Raw genomic sequence first — 12,120 nt, forward strand, 5'->3', positions numbered from 1 at the left:
CACGCAGGGCCAAAGGAGATTGGAGGGCTTGGGATGGAAATTTTGCCTTAATAGGGAGGAGTGTTAGTATTGTACGAGGCTGTGTGTGTTGATGGGATACCACCCTCAGAGACAGGGAGGAAAAGTGCAGGCTGCTGAAATAAAGGCTGTCACTTCTGACTAGCGACAGCACACAGAGGAGCAAACCAGACGTCACCACTTGGAGAGGTTGCAGCAGTTGTATACAGTACACTAAAGAGAGAGCGGGCCGGCTAATAGCGACAGAATGTGGAGCTGTGACAACTCAAAAGAGTTTGGACAAATTTACCTATGCAATCATTGCTAAATAAAAAAGTAATTCGGTGTGATACGTATAGGGGTGGGGGAAAAAAAATCTATACAGCATAGTATCGCGATATTTTGCGTGGTAATATTGTATCGATACACGGACGTTAAGTATCAATCTTTTATAATTAAGGCTGTAAAATTTTTTTTTTTTTAGCGCCACTAACTTCTTTAACGCAGTACGCAACTTGCGATTTTTAGGTTGTAGCGGGCTCAGTTTTAAAGCTAGATATTGGCATCATATGACACTATAAAAGGAATCCATTGTTACCAACCATGCCATAGTAGTCGCAAAGGAGGCTAAATAAGGTTCAAAACTTGCGCTAAATCTTGGTGAGGAAAAACTGGCATGGCCATTTTCAAAGGGGTCCCTTGATCTCTGACCTCAAGATATGTGAATGAAAATGGGTTTTATGGGTACCCACGAGTCTCCCCTTTACAGACATGCCCACTTTATGATAATCACATGCAGTTTGGGGCAAGTCATAGTCAAGTCAGCGCACTGACACACTGACAGCTGTGCAGTACCTGTGAGGGTTTCTGGATAATATTTGTCATTGTTTTGTGTTGTTAATTGATTTCCAATAGTACATATATACATACATTTGCATAAAGCAAGCATATTTGCCCACTCCCATATTGATAACAGTATTAAATACTTGACAAATCACCCTTTAAGATACATTTTGAATAGATAAAAAATGTGTGATTAATCAAAGGGGTCCCTTGACCTAATCGCAAAATATTTAAAATCGCAATAAGATCGCATCGTGACTTAAGTGTCATGATAATATCGTATCGTGGGATCTCTGGGGCTTCCCACCCGTAGATGTGTATATATCCATGACCAGAGAGAAACTTCATATCTGGAGACCTAATAGCACAGAGCGGAGCTGCTTTCAAATGAGCCTACATCGTCAAACCCCAACATGGCCCATCAACACGCCAAGCTCCACAATTATCACCTGCGCCAGTCCATCTGGCTCGCTATCGTCACACAGACAAGAGTCTGTCTTGTGGTTTTTGGACAGGGGTTCCTTACTGGTGCCTGTTTGTTCAATCTGCAAAGACCACACAAAGAGTTTCAGCCCCTCTAATCTCCTAACTAAACAAGACAGCAATTACACAGGCAGATAACTAGGGGACATTTTCATCCGCAGTGACAGTACTGGCACAGAAGTGTTGTAGACAGAAGAAGAGAGAGAGACAGACAGACAGAGAGAGGGAGACTGTTGTCCTGTTTGAAGAAAAGAGAGGCTCACCTGCCAGTCAGAATACACAGAGACGACTGTGACACACACTGTAGTCATTACAAATGGACAGGGTTATCTCAAAGACCACTGGAGGAGGTTGAGCAGGTCCCAAACCTGCCAGCAGCATGTGACAGTTATTGACTACCTGACATATTTAGCCACGTTATTAATGTAATGGAATTTATTTGTTGCCGTGACGTGAAACTCGGGAGAGCGTATCTGGATTGGATTTCCCCTAACCGAGCCTAAACATCAAACTCTTTGTACAAGTAGCCGTGAATATGGAAAAAGTTGAAAGAAAATGACTCATGTCCTTGGAAAGCGTGAGGATGTGAATGAAAATCGGTGGACAGGATCATCACTCAGAATTAAGTCGGTTCCATGACATGCATTAGACAAATGTAGCTATTTTTCACAAGTAGTGGAATACATTACAGTTGAGATTGAGAGTAATGTACCTTTCTTGGCACCACTGAGATTCTTCAACCTTTAGTCATTAACAAGTGGGAACTTTTCCACCTTTTCCTTAAAGTTCACGTTCTCATTGAAGCTAAATTACTCTGTCCAAAGACACTCGTAAAAAACCCGGCGATGACAAAACCCTTTTAACGTGTCATGAAATGCAGGGCTGTTATATATTTGTAGGCGTGTGCCTGCTAACCCACAGTCAAATCTGCATGCATAAGCATTCACACGCTCAAACAAGGCCCCCATAAAGTCACGCTCACATACACACACGTACGTACGCAGAAATCTCATTAGAGCCTTTGTTAATTGCAGCAGACAAATGCTAATGGTTCAGGCAACAAAGCAGCTGTGTGTATGAAAAATGAGAATCCACAAAGTAATTATTACATCCAATATTAATTTAATTATACCGTTTTGTGCGATACAGTAATTTAGGAGGGTTTTTCTAATCACACACACTCTTGAAATAAATTAGGAGTTACGGAGGCACAGGGGAGCCGAGGATTTCTCCCAAGACTCACTGGGGGGGAAATAGCATCATTCTCTTTCAGAGAACTGGGATTTTCACATTTAAATTAAAACGCCACCGTTGCTCTCTCATCAAATGTGAGACGAGAAGAAAAAAGAAAGTGGGATGCGTATGTGTTTTTTTTGTGCCAGAAAAACAGCCACTTTATTTTTTCTACTGGTGGCCACGCTTTGCATTCGGCTGATGAGGGGAACCAGTGAGACGGTGTGTCTGTCAGTACATTGGCTGCGTTTGAATACAAAATTTAATTATTAATCATCTCTCCTGGGCCTGGTTTTGCCTCTTCGCCTCTCTCTTGTGAGCTCAGAAATGTAATTGCAGTTGTTTTCTATATAATCAGTAGCCGGAGAGTTGGTGCTATTACAGACACTCGACAAGGGAGCTTTTGTTTTAATCTTTTGATTCCGAAGTCAGGTTCTTTTTTATCTGCTGTGGTGTACACAAAAGCAAGTTTGATTGGCAGCGAGTTTGCATCTTTTTTTTCTCCCTCCCCTCTCTCTCTCTGTGTCATGTAAATTGTTATTGTCTTTTACCTCAAATTGCCTGAGAAGTTTGTCAGATGAATAGATCCACAACAGCAGCCTTTCTTCTATGGATTTGTACACTACACAACATGCATGATGGCCAGTTATAATTCAAACAAACACAACTCGGCCCCGGCTAGCGCGAGGCTGCATCTCTGCATGTACAAATTGGACAGATGTATGTTAACAGTCTCCGCCATTGTACCTCTTTTTGTGCGTGTGCGTGTCTCACTCTCTTTCTTTCCCCTCTCTGCTTTTTTTTTTATATTCACACTTTTTAATAAAGCAGAACATCTCGCCTCTGGACGTCACACGGACGGACAGCTGTGCCGGTGGTCGAGGTGAAAATCAACCCCAGGACATGTCAAAGAGTGAGATTTCCAGTCCTAAAATTAGATGAGAAACCTGGGTGTCTGTGAAGGGTGGGAAGGAGATGGAGAGAGAGGAGGGAAGGAGCGCAGAGGGGTGAAATAAAGTGTTAGAGAAGCACGTCCACCCCTGGCTAGTTACTGTAAATCAGGTCCCTGAATGACTCAGGGTTACACCTCAGGAAGTAGCTTCCTGGAGTCAAAAGTGCAATGGTATTTATATAATAACACTGTTTCATTCCAACATCCCCCAGTAACAGAGTAATGGGGCCTCTGCCAGCAGCGCCTTTAATGCTCTAATGGTGGAATTAAAACCAGGGGATGGCAATGAACGGATGTAAATTAACAATCACCTCGCTATTACAAACTTGTATGCTCGCACACACACCCACACACAGGAAGTGAGCACGCCAACTCGCTCCCTCCGTCAAGCCAATAGGGAATTACAGGAGCATCTGACAAAAGTGGGCCATTGTTTTCTTAGCTGCCTGGTAGACGTTTTAAGTTAGCTCCACTTAGAAAGAGCTAACTGTTTCAGCTGACGTGCAGCCAGTGGTGGGAGAAGTATTCAGATATGTAAGTTAAAGGCACCCTGTGGAGTTTTCTTGTCTCACCAAAATGCACAAAGACGATTTTTTTTTGAAGATCTTAAACTCTGATTTGTTCACATTCGTGTGTGCTAGCTTGCAGTTTTCTTCTTCCATGCTTTTTCTAGCGCATTGTTATTGTTCTTTGCGCATTACTGCCTCCGACTGCATGCATGGTACCAACAAAACAGGGATCCACTCATAAAAACATTGCTCCACGGCACTACTAGTGGTCACAAATTCCAAAGCGTACCTTTAAATAGAAATATCGATACCACAATGTAAAGAATACTACATGCAGAAAAATGGCCCTTGTAGGTGTCTTATTATTATTATATATGTCATATTGTTGTATTATAATGATGGATGTTTTAATGTCTGAGCAGCATTTCAATGTTGTAGCTGGTGGAAGTGAAGCTAATTTGAACTACTTTATATATTGTTTGGTAGGTTAATCTGCGTTTATAAAATCTAGCTGGCAATTAAATGTACATCAGTGAAGTAATAGTGAAGTAATTAGTGCACCGATACCGATACCAGATCGGATATCGGGCCGACACTGACTCTAATAGCTGGATCGGGTATTGGTGACAATGGGGCCGATCTATTCAATTCAATTCTATGTTTATGTACTATATACATTATATACTGGAATTGTAATTGCTGTTTAAATTTTGACCAATTTGTTTCTGCATTAAAAAGGTTTACACCTGAATTGTAATTCCTGTTAATTTTGAAGATTTTTTACCAAGTTGTTGGTGTATGATTTATTATTTTAATAATAAATAACAATTCAGTAAATTTATATCTTCGGATTTATTTGTTACATTTTGTTTTACAAATTTAGGAAAGTAATGTTTAAGTCAAGCCTGATGTTTCCTTAGAAATAAAATAATGATCCCAGTCACTTCCACACTGTGAGGTATACAGCTTATTAATTAAACACTGGTATCGGATCGGTACTCGGTATCGGCCGATACCCAAAGCCCAAGTATCGCTATCGGTATCGGGACTGAAAACGTTTGTGCATCGCTAGTAAAAAGTACAGCATTTCCCTCTGAAATATAGTGGATTATAAGTATTAATAAAAAAACAAATAAAATGGGAATACTCAAGTAAATTATAATTACCTAACATTGTACAGTAGAACCAAAAGTAATAATCTTCAAAGTGGAATTTTATAATATGTTTTTTATATTATTTAAACAATTTGGTATAATAAACTGTGGCTGCTTCGCATGTGGTATATATTCACATACATTTACATTTATATTTGTAATTTTGTAAACGATTCAGTTCTTTTTGTCTTTATTTACTATTCTTTCTTATGATAAGATAAGACTTTATTGATCCCCAGAGAGGAAATTCAGGTGTCGCAGAAGCATTAAGACAGAAATAAGTACAGTAAAGGTAAATAGAGAAGTAAAAAGTAAAAATAAAGAAGAAGAAATAAATTAATAAGTATATACAACTAGTATACGAGTAGAGACTACACAGGAACTATACAAGAATGAACTATACAAGAGCAATTAAAGACAAAATTTCGAGGTAAGTGACAAGTTATAGTGACAAGTTATGAGGTAAAGTATTATGGTATGTTTAATAGCAGCGAGTCTAGTATATATGTAAACCGTGTACACCAGGAATAATATATACTGTGGTCTTGTTGCCTATCCTTAAATAGTTTAGGACACAGAAGGTCAGGCAACCTGTGCTGTTAAAATACTTTGTACATAATTAACTGCAAATGGTATTGTAATTAAAGGAAATCCACACACGGGGATTTTACCCTCCTTTCACCACCAAGCCTTATGTTCTCTCCCGGGACAGGAAACATTTCAGGGATCAAACTTAGTTCACATGTTACAGGTGGTTAAGATATAGCTACAATTCAAATGATATTCCTCTGGGGAAACACTAGCCCTTGAGTATTTACAGTAACAATGGGTCTGGCATGCTGCCCATGTTACTGCCACACAGCCATGTGTGAGTGTTTAGAAGGAGGGTTAAATGGGGCGGCAAGACAAGTAAGCAGGGCAAAGAAGTTGTAGTAGTGGCAGACTACATTTAAGATTTTTATATTCTTTTTGCAAAAGGTTTTAAAATAAAATCCAGCTCCCTACTGAAACCAATGATGTCAATTTTTCATGAACTTATCTGTACTCCCTAATGCTCCTTCTATTGCGTCATTATTCACCAACCTAAGTAGAAATAAATTGATGGATTATCATTTGAGTTTATTCAATGGCTCAAACCTTATGGAAGGAGAAAAGAACAGTCCTTGCCATTTAGGATAATGGTTAAAAATGTGTATGAGTGTTTAATGTCCCTGCAGTGTTTGCTCTGTAGGGGTCTCGCGGGGAGAGGAAGATGGCTGTTCTGGGTCACTGGGGTGGGGACGGCGAGAGCTTAGTCGATTAGCCAAACTCTTTTTAACCACATCAGGTCCGACTGGCAGGCAGGCAGGCTGGTAGATTTGGGCACACTCAGGCTTTTTGTTGTCCTATTATTCCGCTCGATGATTGAGATAATAAGCAAGGCTTTTCTCTCTTACCCTTTAAACCCCCCCCCCCCCCCCCCGACTCTTTCTGTCTCGTTTCTCCTTTAAATGTCCTGTTGTTCCACTCTGTCATTTCCCGATGCTATTTGCATTTCCCCCCTCTCTTCTTTCACAGACAAGGTCATTTATGGATCTGGAGCTGCCGCTTTTAGTTTCAGCAATCCTTATCCGTCCGTTTTCATCCTTTTTCCTAAGCATCAATATGAGAATCATGTCTACAAGTTTTAATCTTAAATTCTATTTCATAAATGAATCTTCTTAACGGTACAGTGTGTAGGATTTGGCAACATCTAGTGGTGTAGTTGCAGATTGCAACCAACTGAATGTCCACAGGGGCGTTTTTTATCGCGAGGGATCACCTCACTTCCCAGCATTGGACGCTCGATGGGCTGCCACTAGACTCAAGACACTCGGCGCCTGATTGGACGAACGCTTTCCCTTGTGGGCCGCTACTCCTAGCTTTCAAACCGGAACCAACATGGTGGCTTGTTTGGAAACTCTCTTCTCTTATATTATAAAAATAGTTCACCGAAATGTGTTTCTGAAAACATTTTATGAGAGAAATAGGCCATGCAGTTGCTGAATCTGTCTTTATTGTGGATTGACAACGCTTAATTTAAAAGTTTCTCGGGAGTTTCCAAATAGGGAACGCCCAACTTGACGCCCCGTCCCTCGAATCGTGCCGCCACACAACCAGAATCCATTGCACGGCTGCTTACATAGACAATGAAATGGGAAGTCAGGAAAGGACGGAGGCTGTGGACATGTACCATCACTCCACCCTTTCCAAAACTGCGGTAATGTGGGCTGCCAAGTGCAAAACTGTGGTACCGCCGTTCGCCTAACTCAGAGGCCATCTTTACATAATAACACTAGGCGGTACCACGCTTTTACACTCTGCGGCTCACATTACAGCAGTTTCATAAACGTGTCAGAGAACCACGGTGGCCTTCAGGTAATGTAAAAACGTGAAAGGCTCTCTCTAGAGCCAGTGTTTGGTTTGTTCGTTCTGTGCTACATGTAGAAACATGGCGGTGCAACATGCTGGACTCCGTGAAGAGGACCTGCTCCCTAGTAGATATGAAGGGCTCATTCTAAGCGAAACAGAAACACAATTCTTAGTTTCAGGTGATTGTAAACTAATGAAAACATAGCAAATTTCCCCACTGCGGGACTAATAAAGGAATATCTTATCTTAAGGAATATCTTCTGAATATTATATTCCGTTTCTGCTAATAGATCCCCCGAAATGCTAGACACTGCTCCTTTAAAATGTCATAACATCCTATAGCCCCAAGGTGAAGGTGCGGTCTGATGATATGTAAAAACAGAAAGAGGGTAATTCCGTTCACTTAAGTATCCTGGTTGACCTCAGAGGGCCTTCCTGTTAAGAAACAAACAACAGTCAAACATGCCAACACATGCACACACCACCTCCATTAGTTCATCAGACAGGATTTTCTTGATATTGTGACAGATGCACAGTGAAACCTAACAGTAAGCTGTAATTAAAATGTGTTCCTGTTAGAGTATTTGTCCTGTTTTTCTCTAAGCCCATCCATCTTCTAATGCTTCGGTAAAGTCTTCTGACCTCAGATGGCTCCACGTGGATCTGCGTAGCTATATACTGTGCCGTACTGTACTGCACGGGGCACACAAACCTCTTTACTGTAACAGTCGACATGGTAATGCCGAGCTAATCACATTACAAAAGAGCTATTCAGTTACACGCATTTAAACAAACTCTGACACAGATCTTATGTCCAGACTACATATGTTGAGGGATTTAAATACAAGGTACTTTAAGGTTAAGTGGTGCAGGGCGTGCCCCTCCCCCTCTAGTACCCCCTACAATGCCTGATTCTCCATTTGCTTTTGTGTAAAGCCAAATAAGGAGATTTAAAGAGATAAAAGTAAAGGGACCTTAAATCTGCTAACACACTTATGGTATTGTGCAGTCTGGTACAGTCCAGTACATTTCAAACTTTTGAAAGCTCCCTCCAGAGCCACAGACATTTATAGTGAGGTTATAGTGTTTATTACCTTGCGTATTACAATAACCGGCAATGAAGGCAAAGGGATGCCACACTGTGGGCTGATGAAAGAAGAAGGTGAAGAAAGCAATGTACCAAAAAAAGAGCAACCCTCTGACAACCCTGTCTCCTACAAAATTACATTCCCATACAACTAAACTGCATTCTCAGTTATGTTTCGAGGGAAACGTATTTTCTTCCGAATTACAGTCACTCTTTTAAACCGTTTTAAACACATGATTAATGTTGTAAATATGAACAAAACAAAAAAACAAAACTACTTCTGGCGAACTTCCCCGGACTATCATTACAAAAGTATTTGTGATACGTCAAAAACAAACGTAATCAGCGACAAATTAATTTTGTCATTTTTAGGGGACAGGGCCGCCTCACATGTTGTGCATGAACCATAGACTGTATATAAGAAGTGGGCATAGTCACTGTGATGTAACCTTTTGGTTTGTGGACTGGATTGAAGACTTGAGTTCGGCACTTTGGCCGTCGTCATCTTGGTTTTTGGCCGTCGCTATATTGTTTTTTTGCAACCAGAAGCGACACGAGAGGGTGGAGCTAAGTACAACAAAAACTCTTAATAAGACATTTTCAGGCTACCAAAATTTTACAATTAACTTTGATGAACTGAAAACACACTGTGAAAGGGTTAAAGTTGTAAGACTAAAATGCAGACAACTCCCAGACCGGACAACGTCGTGGTAGCGACCTGTCAATCACAAGGCAAGCCACGCCCTAAAGCATCCCCTGCTTTATGGTCTATTTGACTCTAAATGGGACCATAATTTGCTAAATGACCATCATGCTGTATTGAAGAAGACTTGAAACTAGCAATTGAGGCCATAAACTCATGTTTACAATGTTTACTGAGGTAATAAATCAAGTGAGAAATAGGGTAATTTTCTCATAGACTTCTATGCAAACAGACTTCTTTTTGCAACCGGAGGAGTCGCCCCCTGCTGGCTGTTAGAAAGAATGCAGGTTTAAGGCACTTCCACATAGGCTTCACTTCTCAGACCAAGGTGTTGCCCACTGGCATGAACTCAATGGTATGATTTTACATAATTTAAGTTCAAAATTTGGCTTAAATAAGTACAAGTAAGCCGGTTGAAAATCGTCAAAGTTTCCCTTTAACAATAACTGGTCACACAGATTGATCCAGATAAGCGGGGTCAGGTAGGGTTGAAAGGTCGGCCGAGGACAGGTGTTATAGTAGGAGTAAAGCCAGGCCTACTAGATACAGATATCATCATGGTTGGAGGGGACCTTCACGTGACCCCAGCCTGCCATTGGGGACTACACAGATAGATGTCCTTATCTTTCCCTGCAGCTTCCCCGCAGCTAACTGACAGAACTGGGAACTGTCAATCACCGCTGACATGTGATGTCTTCCTCAGCCAGGAGATGGGACAGCACCAGACGAATCACTTCTAAATGACAAATCACTGTCGTGGTGGTGGTTTATCACCGTTTTGTCTTGGTACTGAGATATGTCTATCACTGATTGAGGATAAATATGTGTTTGCTTGGGAGTGATATCTGTGAGTTTTGTGTGATAGTTGGGTTGAAAATTTCTCCACAAAAGGGAACTTTAAAGCGAGAGTTAGCTGACAGAAAACAGAGAACGCATTCGGCTACTGTATGATGTGCTAAAGGCTCAAATAGCTGATTTCACAAACAGGTGGCACGAATAAGAAGGAAGATTCACTTCAGTTAAGTGGTGATAATTGAGTGCTGATCTCTGGTCCTCCCTTTCCCTCTGAAACTGACAGCCTTGGTGACCTCCTATTTCTTTCCCTTTCACGTCCCAGCTGCTTCCTTATATGGCGAGCTATAATGATACACGTTGTAAAGTCTGTGTAAGCACTACCTTCAGACACTAAAAGTGACCCTCAAGAGTGTAATGGGGCTATATTCCTCCTGGCATTGTGAAAAGGTGAAAAAAAAAAAACAATTTATAACTCTTTGTACTGCCACTTAAGGACTCCCATCATCGGTTTATTTGCGGTGAATGAGGAAGCTTGTAATTTTCAGTGTTTCTCAAGGAAAATAGGTATGTTTAAGAGGGTGAATAGCAGGTTAAGCTGCAGGTTCAGGGTTGCTGTTTTTACGGCTCTCGAGTGCATGTTTTTGTGTTTGTTTAGAGCGGGGATTTAAGCTGAGCACAGTGAAAACATGTAATGACAATATGGACACGTGACCTACAAAGGTCAACGTGGTTGTATTGTCAACTGCAAATGTTAAGGGATGCTTGTATGGTGATATTCAACATTGTTCTTATTGTCTTCTATGTCATAGACCTTCATTGTTATAAAAACACAACAATAGCAGTGTTTCCATTCAATTGTCAAGCAAATATTAAGCAAACCTTTCAAATGTTGCAAAAAAAGAAATGCGTATTAGACACGTTTCCATCAACTTGTTTGGAGCGAATAAACTCAGCTACAGCGCAGTCTGGTCAGAAGTTGGCGCTATAGGCTACACATGGCTGTAATCTGCCAGTAAACAGAGTAGAAGAAGTAGAGGTTACGAACTGGAAACAAAACAAGTCACCATGGCCATCTAATCATCTACGGGAGAAAAATTGAGAGATGTTTTCAGGAATTTGTTTCAATTGGGCAACTTTTAATTGTTCTTTCATGTTGCTGTGTATTGTTTCATGCTGTCCAGAGACGAAGACAAACATTTGCACGTTATGGGAATATCCGAGAAGACGCCGACAGCTGATAAGTCACGTGATTTAAATGTTCGCTACGTCAGAATTTATTCGGCAAAGGCATTTCCATATAACATTTAGTGCATCAACTCTTTTTCAACAAAGTCAAAATCCACCTCAAGCAAGCGTAAAACCTTTTTTCCGCAATTAAATAAGTGTTATATCGAATTTTTCCGTTTCCATACATCATAAAATATGTGAATGGAAACACGACTAGCGATCCACACAACAGTTTATTTTGAGTCAATCCTACATACACTGTCCTGCGACCACAAATACCCACAAGAGTGCTAAATGTGTATTAATCCGCAGTTAAAAATAGTCCCCAACAAATGCATTATTTACTCCTGTTGGAGTAGCATTTTTTAAAATCTACAGTGCCCAGCTGTTTTGGGAAATGATTTAGTATTTTTCTAAAATAAAAGTATATACTTGTGACTCATTTTTAAAGATTTATATCTTCAGTAAGAACTAATGGACTTGGAGCTGAGAGCTATATATGGGGTAGGATGGGATTTGTTGACAGACATGGGATGGGCGACATGACCAAAATCTTCTATCACGATATAGGTCATTTCATATCTCAATAACTATATATTTCACGATAAAGCATGTTTTATGATAATTTAATAAATAAATATTCTATATGAAATAACCACACAGTAAAGCCTATTTTTTTATATACTCCTGTGTGAGTTAAATACTTGACAAATGAAAAGTACTGGGTATTTTCTCATTTTAAGAAC

The 12,120-nt window shown here is 40.4% G+C and overlaps 1 protein-coding gene across 6 annotated transcripts in view; it reads right to left on the reverse strand.

Annotated features, from left to right (window-relative positions):
* The window catches only part of meis2a (Meis homeobox 2a), a 201,334-nt gene that overhangs the window by 119,222 nt on the left and 69,992 nt on the right, over positions 1–12,120 (reverse strand). The gene's annotated exons all lie outside the window — the stretch shown is intronic.

This window comes from Sebastes umbrosus, chromosome 16, assembly GCF_015220745.1.
Source record: "Sebastes umbrosus isolate fSebUmb1 chromosome 16, fSebUmb1.pri, whole genome shotgun sequence".
Classification (NCBI taxonomy): domain Eukaryota; kingdom Metazoa; phylum Chordata; class Actinopteri; order Perciformes; family Sebastidae; genus Sebastes; species Sebastes umbrosus.